Source organism: Sus scrofa, chromosome 15 (assembly GCF_054392235.1).
Source record: "Sus scrofa isolate SSC_HxYL_T2T_F1_AM1 chromosome 15, Sscrofa_HxYL_maternal_Yorkshire_Landrace_v2.0, whole genome shotgun sequence".
Classification (NCBI taxonomy): domain Eukaryota; kingdom Metazoa; phylum Chordata; class Mammalia; order Artiodactyla; family Suidae; genus Sus; species Sus scrofa.
This window is the reverse complement of record NC_139397.1, coordinates 78,942,643-78,960,660: the sequence shown is the minus strand read 5'-3', so window position 1 is coordinate 78,960,660 and position 18,018 is coordinate 78,942,643. Positions and strand designations below refer to the sequence as shown.

Below are 18,018 nucleotides of genomic sequence, written 5' to 3'. Positions count from 1 at the left end.
GTCTAGATACTCATATTGCAACAGAACAAAGGGTGGGGGGAGAAAATGTATACATGTAAGGATAACTTGATCCCCTAGCTGTACAGTAGGAAAAAAATAAATTAAAAAAAAAAGCAGTGCTTAGAGGGTAATTCAAGAGATACAGACCTTCCTCAAAAAAATAAAAATAAAAATAAAAATAAATAAATAAAAAGAGAGAGAGAGAGAAGTTCCAATTCACAACTTAAATGAATTATAAAAACAACAACGAAAAACCACCACCTAAATGAATTATAAAAACAACAACGAAAAACCCCTAATGTCAGTAGAAGGAAGGAAATCAATGAATAGAGATTCAACAAACAATAGAAAAAAAAAATGAACAAAACCAAGAGCTGGTTCTTTGAAAAGGTTAACAAAATTGACAAACCTCTGGCCAGACTCACCAAGAAGAGAGGAAAAACCCAAATAAACAAAAGAAGAAAGGACAAAGGAGAAATCACAAAAGATACTGCAGGAATGAATAAAAAAGAGAGAATATTATGAACAATTATATGCCAATAAACTTGATGACCTAGAAGAAACGGACAACTTTCTAGAGATTTACAGCCTGCCAAAACTGAAGCAAGAAGAAACAGATCAACTGAACAGATCCACCACTGGAAATGAAGTTGAATATGTAATAAAAACACTTCCTGCAAACCAAAATCCAGAACCAGATGGATTCACAGGTACATTCTACCAAACATACAAAGAGGAACTTAAACCCATCCTCCTTAAACTTTGCCATAATGTTGGAGAAGGAACACTCCCAAAGACATTCTATGAGCCTTCTATCACCCTAATTCCAAAACCAGACAAAGATACTATAAAAAAGGAAAATTACAGGCCAATATCCTTGATGAATATAGACACAAATATTCTCCATGAAATTTTAGCCAACCAAATCCAACAATATATAAAAAAAGATCATACACCATGACCAAGTGGGATTCATCCCAGGTTCACGAGGATGGTTCAACATATGCAAATCAAACATCATACACCACATTAACAAAAGAAAAGTCAAAAACCAATAATCATCTCAATAGATGCAGAAAAAAACATTTGAGAAAGTCCAGCACGATTCATGATAAAAACACTTACCAAAGTGAGTATAGAGGGAACATACTTTACCATAATAAATGCCATTTATGAAAATCCCATGGCCAATATAATACTCAATCGAGAGGAACTGAAAGTTTTCTTGCTAAAATCTGGAACAAGACAAGGATGCCCACTCTCACCACGGTTTTTCAACATAGTATTGGAAGTCCTAGCCACAGCAATCAGACAAACAAAAGAAATAAAAAGTATCCAAATTGGAAGAGAAGAGGTAAAATGTTCACTGCATGCAAATGACATGATAATATATATAGAAAACCCTAAGGACTCAACCCCCAAAATACTCGAACTGATGAACAAATTCAGCAAAGTATCAAGACATAAAATTAACATTCAGGAATCAGTTGCATTTCTGTATACTAACAATGAAATATTAGAGAAGGAATACCAAAATAAAATACCTTTTAAAATTGCAACCCAATAAACACCTGGGAATAAACCTGATCCCAGAGGTGAAAGACTTATATTCTGAGAAATATAAAGATTAATCAAGGAAATTAATGAGAATTCAAAGAAATGGAAAGATATGACAAGCTCCTATGTTGGAAAAATTAATATCATAAAAATGGCCATACTACCCAAAGCAACCTACAGATTTAATGTAATCATTGTCAAATCACCCATGACATTTTTCACAGAACTAGAACAAATAATCCAAAAACTTATATGGAACCACAAAAGACCCAGGATTGCCAAAACAATGCTGAGAAACAAAAACCAAGCACAAGGCATAACTCTCCCTGACTTCAGGAAAAAAGCCATAGTAATCAAGACAATGTGGTACTGGTGCCAAAACAAACATACAGACCAATGGAAGAGAATAGAGAACCCAGAAATAAACCCTGACACCTATGGTCAATTAATATTTGACAAAGGAGGCAAGAACATAAAATGGAAAAAAGAAAGTCTTCTCAGGATATGGTGCTGGGAAACCTGGACGGCCACATGTAAATCAATGAAACTGGAACACACCCTCATACCATGCATGAAAATAAACTCAAAATAGCTTGAAGAGTTAAAAATAAGACAAGACACCATCAAACTCCTGGAAGAAAACATAGGCAAAACATTTTCTGACATCAATCTTATAAATGTTTTCTCAGGTCAGTCTCCCAAAGCAACAGAAATAAAAGCAAAAATAAACCAAAGGGACCTAATCAAACTGACAAGTTTTTGCACAGCAAAGGAAACGAAAAAGAAAACAAAAAGACAACTTACAGTATGGGAGAATATAATTTCAAATGATGCAACTGACACGGGCTTTATCTCTAAAATGTATAAGCAACTTATACAACTCAACAGCAAAAAATCCAACAACCCAATTGAAAAATGGGCAAAAGACCTGAATAGACATTTCTCCAAAGAAGATATACAGATGGCCAATAAGCACATGAAAAATGCTCAACATCCCTGATTATTAGAGAAATGCAAATAAAAACTATGAGATATCACCTCACACTGGTCAGAATGGCCATCATTAATAAGTCCACAAATAGCAAGTGCTTGAGGGGGTGTGGAGAAAAAGGAACCCTCCTGCACTGTTGCTGGGAATGTAAATTGGTGCAACCACTATGGAGAACAGTAGGGAGGTACCTTAGAACACTATACATAGAACTACCATATGACCCAGAAATCCCACTTTTGGCCATATATCCAACAAAACTTACCTTGAAAAAGATACAAGTACCCATATATTCATTGCAGCACTATTCACCATAGCCAAGACATGGAAACAACCCAAATATCCATTGGCACATGAATGGATTAGGAAGATGTGGTATATGTACACAATGGAATACTACTCAAGCATAAAAAAGAACAAAATAATGCTATTTGCAGCAACATGGATGGAACTAGAAACTCTCATTCTAAGTGAAGTCAGTCAGAAAGTGAAAGACAAATACCACATGATATCACTTTGATTTGGAATCTAATATATGGCACAAATAAACCTTTCCATAGAAAAGAAACTCATGGACTTGGAGAACAGATTTGTGGATGCCCAGGGGGAGAAGTGGGGGAGGGAGTGGGATGGACTGGGAGTCTGTGGTTAATAGATGCAAACTATTGCCTTTGGAATGGATTAGCAGTGAGATCCTGCTGTATAGCACTGGGAACTATATCTAGTCACTTATGATGGAGCATGATTGAGGATTATGTGAGAAAAAGACTGTATATATGCATGTGTGACCAGGGTACTTTACTGTACACTAGAAAATTGACAGAACACTATAAGCCAACTATAATGGAAAAAATGAAAAATCATTTAAATATGAAATTAAAAAATAAAATGGCAATAAGTACATATATATCAATAATTACTCTGAAGCTCAAAGGACTAAATTCTCCCATCAAAATACAGTGGCAGGTTGGATAAAATAATATAAATACCTACAACATGCTGCCTCAAAGAAGCTCATTTCTTTTTTTTTTTTTTTTTTTTTTGGTTGTTGTTATTGTTGCTATTTCTTGGGCTCCTCCCGCGGCATATGGAGGTTCCCAGGCTAGGGGTTGAATCGGAGCTGTAGCCGCCAGCCTACGCCAGAGCCACAGCAACGCGGGATCCGAGCCGCGTCTGCAACCTACACCACAGCTCACGGCAACGCCGGATCGTTAACCCACTGAGCAAGGCCAGGGATCGAACCCTCAACCTCATGGTTCCTAGTCGGATTCGTTAACCACTGCGCCACGACGGGAACTCCAAAGAAGCTCATTTCTGAATGCAAGCCACATACAGATTGAAAAAAGGGGATGGACTAAGATATTTCATGGAAATAGAAATGATAAAAGCAAGGGTAGCAATATTTATAACGTATAAAATAGACTTTACAGTCCATAAGAAGACAAAAAAAAGACATTATGTAACGATAAAGGAATCAATACAAGAGGATATTATGCTCAATATACAAACACCCAGTATAAGAGCATCTAAATATATAAGATAAATACTAACAGACAAAAAGTGAGAAATTGACAAGAAAGCAATAAGTAGGAGATTTTAACAACCCACTGACATCAATGGACACATCATTCATACAAAATCAATAAGACAACAGAAGTCCTCAATGACACAATAGACCAGTTGGATTTAATTGATATCTCCAGGACAACCTATCTAAGAAACAACAGCAAAAACCCCAAAACAGAAAACACAATCAGAATACACATTTTTTTTTCAAGTACACATGCAACTTTCTCTAGGAGAGACCACATCCTAGGTGACAAAATGAGCTCCAACAAATTTAAGAGGATAGAAATTAGTTCAAGAATCTTTTCTGACCACAAGGTTATGAAACTAGAAATCAACCACAGAAAGGAAAACAAACAAACAAACATTAACATGGAGACTAAACAACATGCTACTAAAAAACTAATAGGTCAGTAGATGAAATAAAAAATGAAGTCAGAAAATACACCAAAACAAACAAAATTAAAACACAATCTTATGAAATCTATGTGATGCAGAAAAATCAGTTCAAAGAGGGAAGTTCATAGCAATATAAGCCTTCATCAAGAAATAAGAAAAAATCAAATAAACAACACAACCTATCTCTTACAAGAGTTAGAAATAAAACCAAACAACCCCAAAAATCAGCAGAAAGAAGGAAATTAATTAAAAAAGAGGATATAAATTGAGATTTAAAAGTAATAGAAAAGATTAATAAAACAAAAGCTGTTTTATAAGATAAACAAAATTGACCAACCTCTAGCCAGGCTCACCAAGAAAAGAAAGGATCCAAATAATATAAAGAATTAAAGAGGAAAAAAACAGTGAATACCACAGAAATAAATAATATTATGTGGGAATACTATGAACAGTTATATACCAACAATCTGGACAACCTAGAAGAAATGGACAAGTTTCTATAAACATACAGCCTGCCAAAACTGTTAGAAGAAGGAAATAGTTTTGAGATCCCAATCACTAGAAGTGAAATGGAATCTATAATAAAATAAAAGCCTCGCTGAAAACAGAAGTTCAGGACTGGGCAGCTTCCTGGAAGAGTTTTACCAAACATCCAATGAACTTATAGATATTCTTCTCAAACTATTCCAAAAGCCTGAATAGGAGGGAACACTCCAGAATTCACTCCAGGCCACCATTATCCAAATACCAAAACCAAAGACTACAAAAAAGGAAAATTATAGTCCAATATCTTTGACAAATATAGATGCAAAATCTTCAACACAATATTAGCAAACTGAATCTAACAATATATTAAAAGGATCATGATTGAGTTGGATTCATTCCAGAGTTGTAAGGTTGCTTCGACATACTCAAAATCAATGTCATACATCACATTGGCAAAAGAAAGACAAAACCACATCATGATCTCAATACAGAAAGAAAAAACATTTGACCAAATTCAACATCTATTCATTAAAATCTTACCAAAGTAGGTATTAGAACATATCTAAACATAATAACATAATAAAAGCCATTTACAATAAACCCCACACTCAATATAATACTGAAAAGTGAAAAGCTAAAAGCCTTCCCAGGAGTTCCCATTGTGGCTCAGTGGGTTAAGAACCCAACTATTATCCATGATGATGTGTGTTTGTCCCTGGCCTCACTCAGTGGGTTAAGGACCCAGTATTGTCATGAACTGTGGTATAGATCACATGTGTGGCTCGAATCCTGCATTGCTGTGTCTGTGGTATAGGCTGGCAGCTGCAGCTCTGATTTGACCCCTAGTCTGGGAATTTCTATATGCTGCTGATGTGGCCCTAAAAAGGAAAATGAACATAAAAAAAAAAAGCCTTCCCAATAAATTCAGGAACAAGATAAGGATGCCCACTCACCCCTTCTATTCAACACAGTGTAGGAAATCCTAGCCCTAGCAATCATACGAAAAAAAGAAATAAAATTTATTCAAATTGGGAGGGAAGATGTAAAACTGCCACTATCTGCAGATGACATGATAGTCTAGATAGATAACCCTAAAGACTCCACACAAAAACTATTAGAATAAATGAATTCACCAAGGTAGCAAGATACCAGATTAAAATACAGAAATCCTTGCCATTCTTTACACTAACGTAAAATGTCAGAAGGAGAAAGTAAAAACAAAAACAAACAAAAACTAAACAACAACAAAAACTCTGGTTTAAAATTGCATAAGAAATACATACTTTGGAATAAACTTAACAAAGGAGGTGAAATTCTTATATGCTGAAAAATATAAAAAACTGATAAAGGAAATTGACTATGATTCAAGGAAATGGAAAGATATCCCATGCTCTTGTATTGGAAGATTATTAAAATGGCCATACTATCCAAAGTAATCTACAGACAGTGCAATCCTTATCAAAATACTCCAGGAATTTTTCACAAAACTAGAACAAAAAATACTAAAATTATATGAGCCACAAAGGCCTCATAATTGCCAAAACAATCCTGAGGAAGAAGAACAAAGCTGGAAACATAACCCTTCCAGACTTCAAACAATACTACAAAGCTATAATAATCAAAACAGTATGGTACTGGCATGAAAACAGACATACAGGTCAATGGAACAAAATAGAGAGTCAAGAAATAAACCTACATACCTCTAGTAAATTAATCTATGATAAGCAAGGCAAAAATACACAGTGGAGAAAAGACATTCTTTTCAGCAAGTATTGCTGAACATCATGTAATTAATGAAATTATTACACTCCTTCACATCATATAGAAAATAAACTCAAGGAGTTCCCATCATGGCTTGGTGGTTAACGAATCTGACTAGGAACCATGAGGTTGTGGGTTTGATCCCTGGCCTTGCTCAGTGGGTTAAGGATCTGGCATTGCTGTGAGCTGTGGTGTAGGTCACAGACATGGCTCGGATCCTGCACTGCTGTGGCTCTAGAGTAGGCCAGCGGCTACAGCTCTGATTAGACCCCTAATCTGGGAACCTCCATATGCTGTGGGAGTGACCCTAGAAAAGGCAAAAAAGACAAAAGAAAGAAAGAAAGAAAGAAAGAAAGAAAGAAAGAAAGAAAGAAAGAAAGAAAGAAAATAAACTCAAAATGGATTAAAGACCTAAATCTAAGACCTGAAACCATAAAACTCTTAGAAGTGAATATAGGCAAAATATTCTTTGACATAAATCATAGCAATCTTTTTTTAAATCAATCTCTCAAGGCAAAAGAAACAAAAGCAAAAATAAACAAATATGATCTAATCAAACTTAAAAGCTTTTTCACAACATGGAAACCATTAAAAACTTTTTAAAAATACCACATACAAAATGGGGGAAATATTTGCAAAAGATGTAAAAGGGATTAATTCCAAAATACATGGACAGCTCATATAACTCAATATAAAAAAATCAAACAACCCAACCAAAAAATGAGCAGAAAACCTAAGTAGATTTTTCTTCAATGAAAAATATAGATTGGTAACAGGCAAATGAAAATATACTCAAGATCACTAATTATTAGAGAAATGAAAATCTAAACCACAATCACGTATCACTTCACACTGTTCAGGATTGCAATCATCAAAAGTCTATAAATAATAAATGCTAGAATAGGTGTGGAGAAATGTTGTGAACAGTGGAACATTTCCACTGTTCCTGGAAACATAAGTTTTTGCAGCCATTATGGAGAACAGTATGGAGGTTCCTTAAGTTAACTAAAAATGGAGCTGCCATATGATCTAGCAATCCCACTCCTGGGCATATATCTTAAATAAAACCATAGTTTGAAAAGATACATGTGTCTCAATGCTCACTAAAGCACTATTTACAATAGCCAAGGCATGGAAAAACCTATATCCATTGATAGATCAATGGATAAAGATATAGTGTGTATGTGTGTGTGTATGTGTGTGTGTGTGTGTGTGTGTCTATAAAATGGAATATTTCCCAGTCATGAAAATGAATTAAATATCACCATTTGCAGCAACATGGGTGGACCTAGAGCATATTAATCCAAGTGAAGTAAGTCAGAGGGAGACAAATATTACATGAAATTGCTTATATGTGGAATCATAAAAATAGTATAAATGAAGTTATATACAAAACAATAATGGACTCATAGACATAGAAAACAAAATTATGATTACCAAAGGAGAAAGGGGAAGGATCAATTAAGAGTATGGGATTAAAAGATAGAAACTACTATATATAAAGTAGATAAGGAACAAGGGTTTATTGTATGGCACAGGGAACTATATTCAATATTCCTTAATAACCTAAAGTTGAAAATAATATATATATAAAACAATTTTCTGTCCACCTAAAACAACTATTCTTCAATAAAAAAGGAAACATTGGCTTTAAATGATAATGTAAATCAACTGTTCTTCAATAAAAAAGGAAACATTGGCTTTAAATGACTTTAAATGGACTTATATATATATTAATATATATTATTATATTAATATTTTATAATACACACACATATATAAAACATGCCATCCAGAAGCAGGAGATTACACATTCTTTTCACATGCACATGGAACATTCTCCAGGACAGATAACATACTAGGCCACAAAACAAGACTTCGTAACTTTAAAAAAACTGAAATAACATCAAGCATTTTTTTCCAACCACAACACCATGAGACAAAAATCAACTATAAGAAACTGCAAAAACACCAACACATGGAGGCTAATAAGCAATATGCTACTAAAGAAAGAATGAATCCCTGAAGAAATCAAAGAAGAAATAAATTTACTGGAGATAAATGAAAACAACACAATGATCCCAAAACTATGAGATGCAGGAAAAGCAATTGTAAAAGGGAAATTTATACAGTTATTTGAACTTACCTCAGGAAGCAAAAAACATTTCAAATAAACAATTTAACCTTGCATCTATTGGAGCTAGAAAAAAACAATCAAAACCCAAAAGTAGTAAAAGGAAAGAAATCCAAGATCAGAGCTGACCTAAATGAAATAGAGACTAAAAACAATTAAAAAAAATCAATGAAACTAAGAGCTGGTACTTTGAAAAGATAAACAAAATTGATAGACTTTCAGCCAGATTCATCCAGAAAAAGAAGTCCAAATCAATAAATTCAGAAATGGAAAAGGAGAAATTACAACAGATACTACAGAAATACAAAGGATCATAAAAACTAGTATGCTGTATAGCCCAAGGAACTATATATAATATAGAACCTGATGGAGGATAATGTGAAAAAAAAAAAGGAATGTGTGTGTGTGTGCATATATATGTACATATATATATATATGTATATATTACTGGGTCACTTTGTGATACAGCAGAAATTGACAGAACATTGTAAATCAACTATAATAAAAAATTAAAAAAAAACTAGCATGAACAACTATATGTCAATAGAAGGAACTACCAAGAAGAAATTAACAAGTTCCTAGAAATGTACAACCTCCAAGACTAAACCACCAAGAAATATAAAATATGAACCAATTACCAATATTAAAATTGAATCAGTACTTTAGAAACTCCCAGCAAACAAAAGTCCAGGACCAGATAGCTTTACAGGTAAATTCTACCAAACATTTAGAGTAATACCTATCCTACTCAAACTATTACAAAAAATTACAGAGAAAGAAAGGCTTCTGAACGCATTCTATGAGCCAAGCATCACTCTTATACCAAAACCAAAGATATCCTAAGAAAATTACAGCCCAATATCACTGATGAACATAAATGCAGTAATCCTCAACAAAATACTAGCAAATAAAATCCAACAATACATCAAAAGGATCATAAATCATAATCAAATGGCATTTATCCCAAAGATGCAAGGATTCTTTAATATCCACAGATTGAGATCCATTATATAAACAAATTCAAGAATAAAAACCATATAATCATTTCAGTACATGCAGAAAAAACTTTTGACAAATTTCAACATCACTTTGTGATACAAACTCTCCAGAAAGCAGGCAAAGAAGGAACACACCTCAACACAGTGAATGTCACATATCACAAACCCACAGCTGACGTAATACCCAATGGTGAAAAACTGAGATCAGAATCAAGACAAAGATGCCTACTCTCACCCATTTTAATCAACATAGTTTTGGAATTCCTAGGTATAGGAATCAGAGGGAAGAAAATCAAAAGGAATCCATATTGAAAGGGAAGAACTAAAACTGCCACTCTTTCAGATGACATACTATACATAAAAAAAAAAAGTCCCAGAGATGCCACCAGAAAATTACTACAGCTCATTCATGAATTCAGTAAAGTTGCAGAATACAAAATTAAATAAGAAAACTATTGCTAAATATTAATAAAAAATTATCAGAGAGGCCAATTAAGGAAACAGCCCCATTTACCATTGCATCATAAATAATAAAAGATTTAGGAATAAGCCTACATAAGGAGGACCTGTACTCCAAAAACTATAAAACACTGATGGATGAAACTGAAGACATGTTCTTGGATTGGAAGAATCAATATTGTCAAAATGACTACACTATTTAAGGCAATCTGTAGATTCAATGAAATCTCTATTCAATTACCAATGGTATTTTTCACAGAACTAGAAGAAAACAATTTTAAATTTGTATGGAAATACAAGAGACCCTGAATAGCCAAAGCAATCTTGAGAAAGAAAAAGGGAGCTGGGAAAATCAGGCTCCCTGACTTCAGATTATACTACATAGCTACAGTCAATCAAAAAAGTATGGTACTAGCACAAAAACAGATACACAAATCAAAGGAACAAGATAGAAAGCCCAGGAGTTCCCATCGTAGTTCAGTGTTAATGAATCTGACTAGGAACCATGAGGCTGTGGATTCAATCCCTGGTCTCACTCAGTGGGTTAAGGATCTGGTGTTTCTGTGAGCTATGGTGTAGGTCTCAGTTGCGGCTCGGATCCCACATTGCTGTGGCTGTGGCGTAGGCTAGTGGCTACAGCTCCAATTAGACCCCTGACCTGGAAACCTCCATATGCTGTGGGTGCAGCCCTAGAAAAGAAAAGTAGAAAGCCCAGAAATAAACCCATGCATATATGATCACTTAATCTAAGACAAAGGAAGCAAGAATATACGATGGTGAAAAGACAGTCTCTTCAACTCTTGGTGCTGGGAAAACTGGACAGCTACATGTAAAAGTTTGAAATTAGAACAATCTGTAACACTGTTTACAGAAACAAATTCAAAATCTATTAAAGACCTAAACGTAAGGCCAGATACTATAAAACTCCTAGAGGAAAACATAGGCAGAACACTCTTTGACATATATCACGATAGGTTTTTAGCTCTGTTTCCTGAAGGAAATAACACAAAAATAAACAAATGCAATTTAATTAAACTTAAAAGTTTTTGAACAGCAAGGGAAACCATTGATAAGATGAAAAGACATCCTACTGAATGGGAGAAAACATTTACAAATAATATGACCTGATAAGGAATTAATATCCAAAATATATAACTAGCTCATATACACCAAAAAAACAAACTATCCAATCAAAAAATGGGCAGAAGACCTGAATAGACATTTTTCCAGACATACAAATGGCCAACAGGCACAAGAAAAAAATGTTGAACACTGTTAATCATCAGGAAAATGCAAATAAAAATCTCAATGATTTTAGTATTACCTCACAACTGTCAAAATGGCTATCATCAAAAAGAACACAACAGGAGTTCCCTGGTAGCTCAGCAGATTAAGGCTCTGGCAGTTGTCATTGCTGAGGCACCAGTTCAATCTCTAGCCCAGGAACTCCTGCATGCTGTGGATATGGCTTAAAAGAAAACAAACGTTGGCAAGGATGTGGAGAAAATGCTAGCCGTGTACACTGTTGGTAAATTGGTGCAGCCGCCATGGAAAACAGTATGGAGATTCCTTTAAAAATGCAAAGTAGGAGTTCCCGTCATGGCACAGTGGTTAACGAATCCAACTAGGAACCATGAGGTTGCGGGCTCCATCCCTGCCCTTGCTCAGTGGGTTAAGGATCTGGCGTTGTCGTGAGCTGTGGTGTAGGTTGCAGACGCGGCTTGGATCCCGCGTTGCTGTGGCTCTGGCGTAGGCCAGCAGCTACAGCTCCGATTAGACCCCTAGCCTGGGAACTTCTATATGCCGCGGGAGCAGCCCAAGAAATAGCCAAAAAAGACCAAAAAAAAAAAAAAAAGACAAAAAAAATGCAAAGTAGAACTTCCGTATGATCCAGCAATTTCACTCCTGGGTGTAAACACAAAAATATTAAGAAAATATTAATTTTAAAAGATATGTGTATTCAATGTTCACACCAGCATTATTTGCAATCACTAAGACATAGAAGCAACTGAAGTGAAATTCTGCCATTTGTAACAACATGGATGGACTTGAAGGACTAAGTGAAATAAGTCAGAAACAGACAAATACAGTATGACGTCATTTATATGTAGAATCTAAGAAATACAAGAAAGTAGTGAATATAACAAAAAAGAAACAGACTCACAGAGAATAAATGAATGGTTACCAGTGGGTAACCAGTGGTTACCAGTGGTTACCAGTGGGGAAGGCCAAGATAAGAGCAGGGAATTAAGGGGCACTAATTACCACATATAAAATAAACAAAAAGACCTTATTATACAGCAGAGAATATAACTAATATTTTGTAAGTGGAATATAACATTCAAAAACTGTCAACCATTATATCATATAACTGAAACTATATAACCTTGTACAACAACTGTATCTCATGAAAAAACGTAAAAAAATCAAGTTGGTTGCTCATCCTGCCACCAAAAAAAAAGGATAAGTGAGATCTTTTCTGTGTTTTTGTTCAGTTTTGCTTGCACTATTATTATTATATTTTAACTGAAACTTCCCTATATGAATCCTTTTAAGTCAACTGCTATTTTATAACAGTTAATTCAGATAGATGGAGACACATAATTAATAAATCCACTTAACAGGATAAAACTTAAGAACAAGTCATTTCAATACACTAAATGCAAACAAATGCTTGTGGTGAGGGCTACTCTGTCAGCCCTTATACAATGAATCCTCCACTTTTATTTGTAACACTGTTAGTACCAACCCCTGGGTTAGTATTAGTAATGCTTAAAATCTTTTTCCAGTTCATATATATATATATTATATAATTAATATATATAAATATATATAAATTTCTTTCTACACATCAGTGGGTTATCTTATGCATCTCTGCAATATGTGGACCCCATAGTCTTCTCTTTTGGAAAACTTCTTTTATATCACTGGGCCAACTAACTCAGATCCCAAGCAGGAAGAGGCAGTAATTAGAAATCCAACTGCATATCAAGCTTCTTGGGTGCTAAAGAATTAAAAACATGGATTCCCTGATTATAATACTAGTATGTCATCTTGTCTAGACTCCAGGAGTTTGTGGTTTGTTTGTTTTGTTTTTTTTTTAGTGATTCGAAGACAGTTTTTGTCATCCCATTCACTATGGAACTACTAGTAGGGGGAAAACACTAGACAGAGAATCAAGAGTTCCAAGTTCCAGTATCTTCTTGCCAGGCTACTTATCTGGGTAAGGCACTTGGCTTTTCTTTATGTTTCTACTCAGTAAAACTGAAAGACTGGATGAGAGATGATCTATTTTAAGGCCCTCCTTATGGTTAACATTCTAATGTTAATCACCTGTATAGCATAAGTTGTCTTTTTCCCCCTCAATGGATGGGTTGAAAATTCAGAATTAACATTAATATTTCTATGAGCCAAGGTGTTTGTAGCAGTAGGCTATCTCTATTTGCACAGAAACTTAAACATTGAGGTCCATGGGAAATAATCCTTAAGAATTACTCAGTGTGTCAATCCATAGTCAGAAACTGAACTGAAATTGAACTAGTGACAACAAAAACATTTATCACCTAATGGTAGATTTTAAAAATTTCAAACAGATACTTTGCTGACTTTTAAACAGGGCCCTAAATGAGCTACCTATGTGGAAGAACCCAGGAAAGGGGAAGAGCAAATAAACATAGAGACTCAGAGACTTCTTAGAGTAACAGAAATCTAAGGTTGGCAGCTATGGCTGAGGTTTTTTTTTTTTTTTTTTTTTTGGCTGCACCTGCGGCATGCATGCAGAAGTTCCTGGGCCAGAGATTGAATTGCACCACAGCAGTTACCTGAGCTGCTGCAAGCATAATGTGGGAACCCCCTGCATCACAAGGGAACTCCTATGGTAAGTTTGAAATGCATATGCAGGGGAGTTAGGAAGAGCCAAGCCAGCAATGGCAGGGAGTTAAAGACTGAGCAATCTCCACCCAAATGGACCGGAAACCTTAAAAAAGATACCCTACTCCAGAAGAAAAAGAGTAGGCCACATCCCCAGGTAGGAGGGGAGATCTCGTGATATAAACAACCCCATACCTCCTGGGTGAGCAGCTCCACAGACTGAAAACTAACTGGTCCACAGAGAGAGACTCACCTACAGGAGTGAGAATTCTGAGCCCCACATCAAACCCTCACATGTGGGGATCTGGCACTGGGAGAAGGAGCCCCTGGAGCATCTGGCATTGAAGTCCAGTGGGGCTTGTGCACAGGAGCTCCACAGGACTGGGGGAAACAGAGACCCCAATCTTAAAAGGCGCACATGGACTTTCACGTGCACTGGATCCCAAGGCAGACCGAGCTCTCCATAGGAATTTGGGTCAAACCTGATTGAAGTTCTTGGAGGACATCCTGGGAAAACAGGGGTGAATGTGGCTTGTTGTGAGGGAAGGACATTGAAGGCAAAGCTCTCAGGAATATTCAGCAGTGTGCCTTTCTCTGGAGGTGGCCATTTTGGGAAAATCTGGCCCCACCTGTCAGTCAGTGCTGAGAAGCCCCAAGGCAAACAACAATCAGGTGGGATCACAGCCCTGCCCCTCAGTAAACAGGCAACCTAAAGACCCCTCAGGCACACAGCTGCATTTAATCCCATCCAGAGACTAAGCCCCACCCACCAAAGGGATTAGAATCAGCTCTACCTACCAGTGGGCAGGCATCAGCCCCTCCCATCAGGAAGCCTACAGCAAGCCTCCATACTCACTTCAGCCACAAGGGGGGCAGACACCAAAAGTAAGCAAGGCTACAACTCTATTATCTGTAAAAAGATCACCACACCAAAAACCTATAAAAATGAAAAGACAGAGAACTATAACTCAGATGAGGGAGAAAAGAAAAACCCCAGAAAAACAGCTAAGCCAGGAGGAGATTCTCAGCCTCCAGGAAAAAGACTTTAGACTGTCGATGCTGAAGATGATGCAGGACATTGGAAATAAACTGGAGGCAAAGATGGATAACTTAGAGGAAACACTGACTAAAGAGATACAAGATATAACACTTAAACAAGAAGTGATGCAAAATACAATAACTGAAATAAAAAATTCACTAGAAGCAGCCAACAGCAGAATACAGGAGGCAGAAGAACAAATAAGCGAGGTGGAGGACAGATTGGTGGAAATTACGGATGCAGAATAGAAAAGAGAAAAAAGATTGAAAACAAATGAAGAAGAGTCTCAGAGAACTCTGGGACAACGTGTAACACACCAACATCTGTATTATAGGGGTGCCAGAAGGAGACGAGAGAGAGAAGGGGACAGAAAAAATATTCCAAGAGATATAGCTGAAAATTTCCCTAACATGGGAAAGGAACCACTCACTCAAATCCAGGAGGCACAACAAGTACCATATAAAAGGAGGAACACACCAAGACACATAATAATCACACTGACCAAAATTAAAGACAAAGAGAAAATCTTGAAAGCAGCTAGGGAAAAGAAACAAAGAACATACAAGGGAACCCCAATAAGGTTATTGGCAGATTTTTTAGCAGAAACTCTGTAGGCCAGAAGGGAGTGGCATGATATACTTAATGTGATGAAAGGAAAAAACCTCCCACCAAGATTACTTTATCCAGCAAGGCTCTCATTCAGATTTGAAGGAGAAATCAAAACCTTCACAGATAAGCAAAAGTTGAGAGAATTCAGCAACACTAAACCAGCCTTACAACAAATACTAAAGGAACTTCTCTAGGCAGAAAAGACAAGACAGCAACAGGAAACAAAAATTCCACAAATGACAAGGCTCACCAGTAAAGGTATTTGTACAGTAAAGATACGAAATCATCCATGCACAATTATACCACCAAAATCAGAAATCATGAGAAGAGGTGGGTACAAATGCAGGACACTGGAGATGAACTTTCAATTAAGAGAATAACAAAACAATCTCACATACATATAGACTCTTACATCAAAACTTCAGAATAACTGCAAACCAAAAATCTACAATTGATACACAAACAGGGAATCTCTGGAGAAGAAATATATCTCATAGTAAATAAGTGCATAATACACCATGAGGGGGGTCATTTGACATCATTCTTGGAATGCTGACGTCTTCTTAGAACCAATTCTGATTTCCTCTCCATCAAAGAATTTATGATAATTATAATTAAATAATGCAACTGTACAATTAAATAATATAATTCTACAATTGTATTATTAATAACCATTTCTCTTCATGGTACAATGTAAAGTCTATAATGTCTTGTTTATCACATCACCTAGAATGGTGTAATGCCTTTATTGAAGAATCAATAAGATGTAACAAATTGTGAGGACATATTTATATAGTCACACTGTTTTTTAACCAATTTATTCATGTTATATTTTACTTATTTTCAGAGGGTGTATTATTTTCGTTATTCTTACCAGTTATTCTTTTTATTATGCTATATAAAATATTTGATGGTATATAAGGCTTTCTTCTTTATAAATTTTAGTTGCATAATATACACACTTTTAATATAATGCTAATTTTTAAAGAAAAATTGAAATGTAATAGATAATACTAAATAGTAAAGATGAAAGCCATACAAAATGGGATAAAGTATAGAATAAATTTCCTATTTGTCTCAGCATATTTTCCATTCCACTTCTCCAGAGGGAGTCAATCTGTTTAAGATCCATGATATAATAATCTGTGTGAATGTAATTGTGTTTAAATATATGTATTTTATTTTGTAAAAAAAAATAAAATGTTTATATAAGCTTAAAAAAATAAAAATAAATAAAAGTCATGAGACATTTCGGTTTTGTAATAAATAAGGCAGTGGCCAACTATTTTTTGAGATAAGCTACCAAGTCTTTCTCCTTAATGCCAGTGAAGATCCTTTTTGCTCCAAGGATGTACTTATTGGGATTTTCCAAGTACTCCATCAGTGTCTCCTCACCCCTGGTGTTGCCTTTGTTTTTGGTGGCATCTGAGTAAGTGAATCCAGGAGCGTGACCTGTCTTCCATCCAAACAGACCATGGAGGTTTGGGCCAGATGTGTGCTTGCCTCCCTTTTCCACAGTATGGCACTGGGAACATTTCTGAACAAAAATATTCTTGCCTTTCTCAACATCACCCATTTTTAAATTGTTTTTTCACTGCACACAACAGAGAAGCGGCCACTTGAAAGCCGGTTGTCCCACCTTCTCCCAATGGTAGATTTTTAAATCATCAGTCATGCAAGCCAGATATAACATGTTTGTAATACATTTGATGACTACTACGGTTGGCAAAGGGTATCTAAAGAGAAGAATTGTACTGTGAGGACCATCATGACCTTCAAAATCTTGTTCTCTTTCTACACTTCATCTTGTATTTTTCTTATAGTATGGCAGTTTTATGAATTTTTGGTTTGGCTCTTCAAAGAGCAATGATTGCTCTTAGAGCTATGAAGGACTCAGTGCTACTTGTTTGGTCATCTCAGACATTGAGAGGTTCTCTATTCAAGCAACTGCCTTCCAGAAAGTAACTGCTTCCTTGGGGTTTCCTGATCATTTTGGCATCTTTTTTTTTTTTTTTTTTTTTTCCTCAGGCGTTGACTTCCTGCTATTACATCGACAGAGGATGGATATCTACTTAATAGGAAAGGAGAGATTCCATTTCAAGATGGCAATGTAGGAAGATCCTGAATTCAACTTCTCCCCTAAAACAATATA

At 35.7% G+C, this 18,018-nt stretch overlaps 1 long non-coding RNA gene and 1 pseudogene across 1 annotated transcript in view; both read right to left on the bottom strand.

Moving 5' to 3' along the window:
- The window catches only part of LOC102166560 (uncharacterized), a 170,293-nt gene that overhangs the window by 52,244 nt on the left and 100,031 nt on the right, over positions 1 to 18,018 (bottom strand). The gene's annotated exons all lie outside the window — the stretch shown is intronic.
- On the bottom strand, positions 17,149 to 17,579 carry LOC146395930 (cytochrome c pseudogene; annotated as a pseudogene).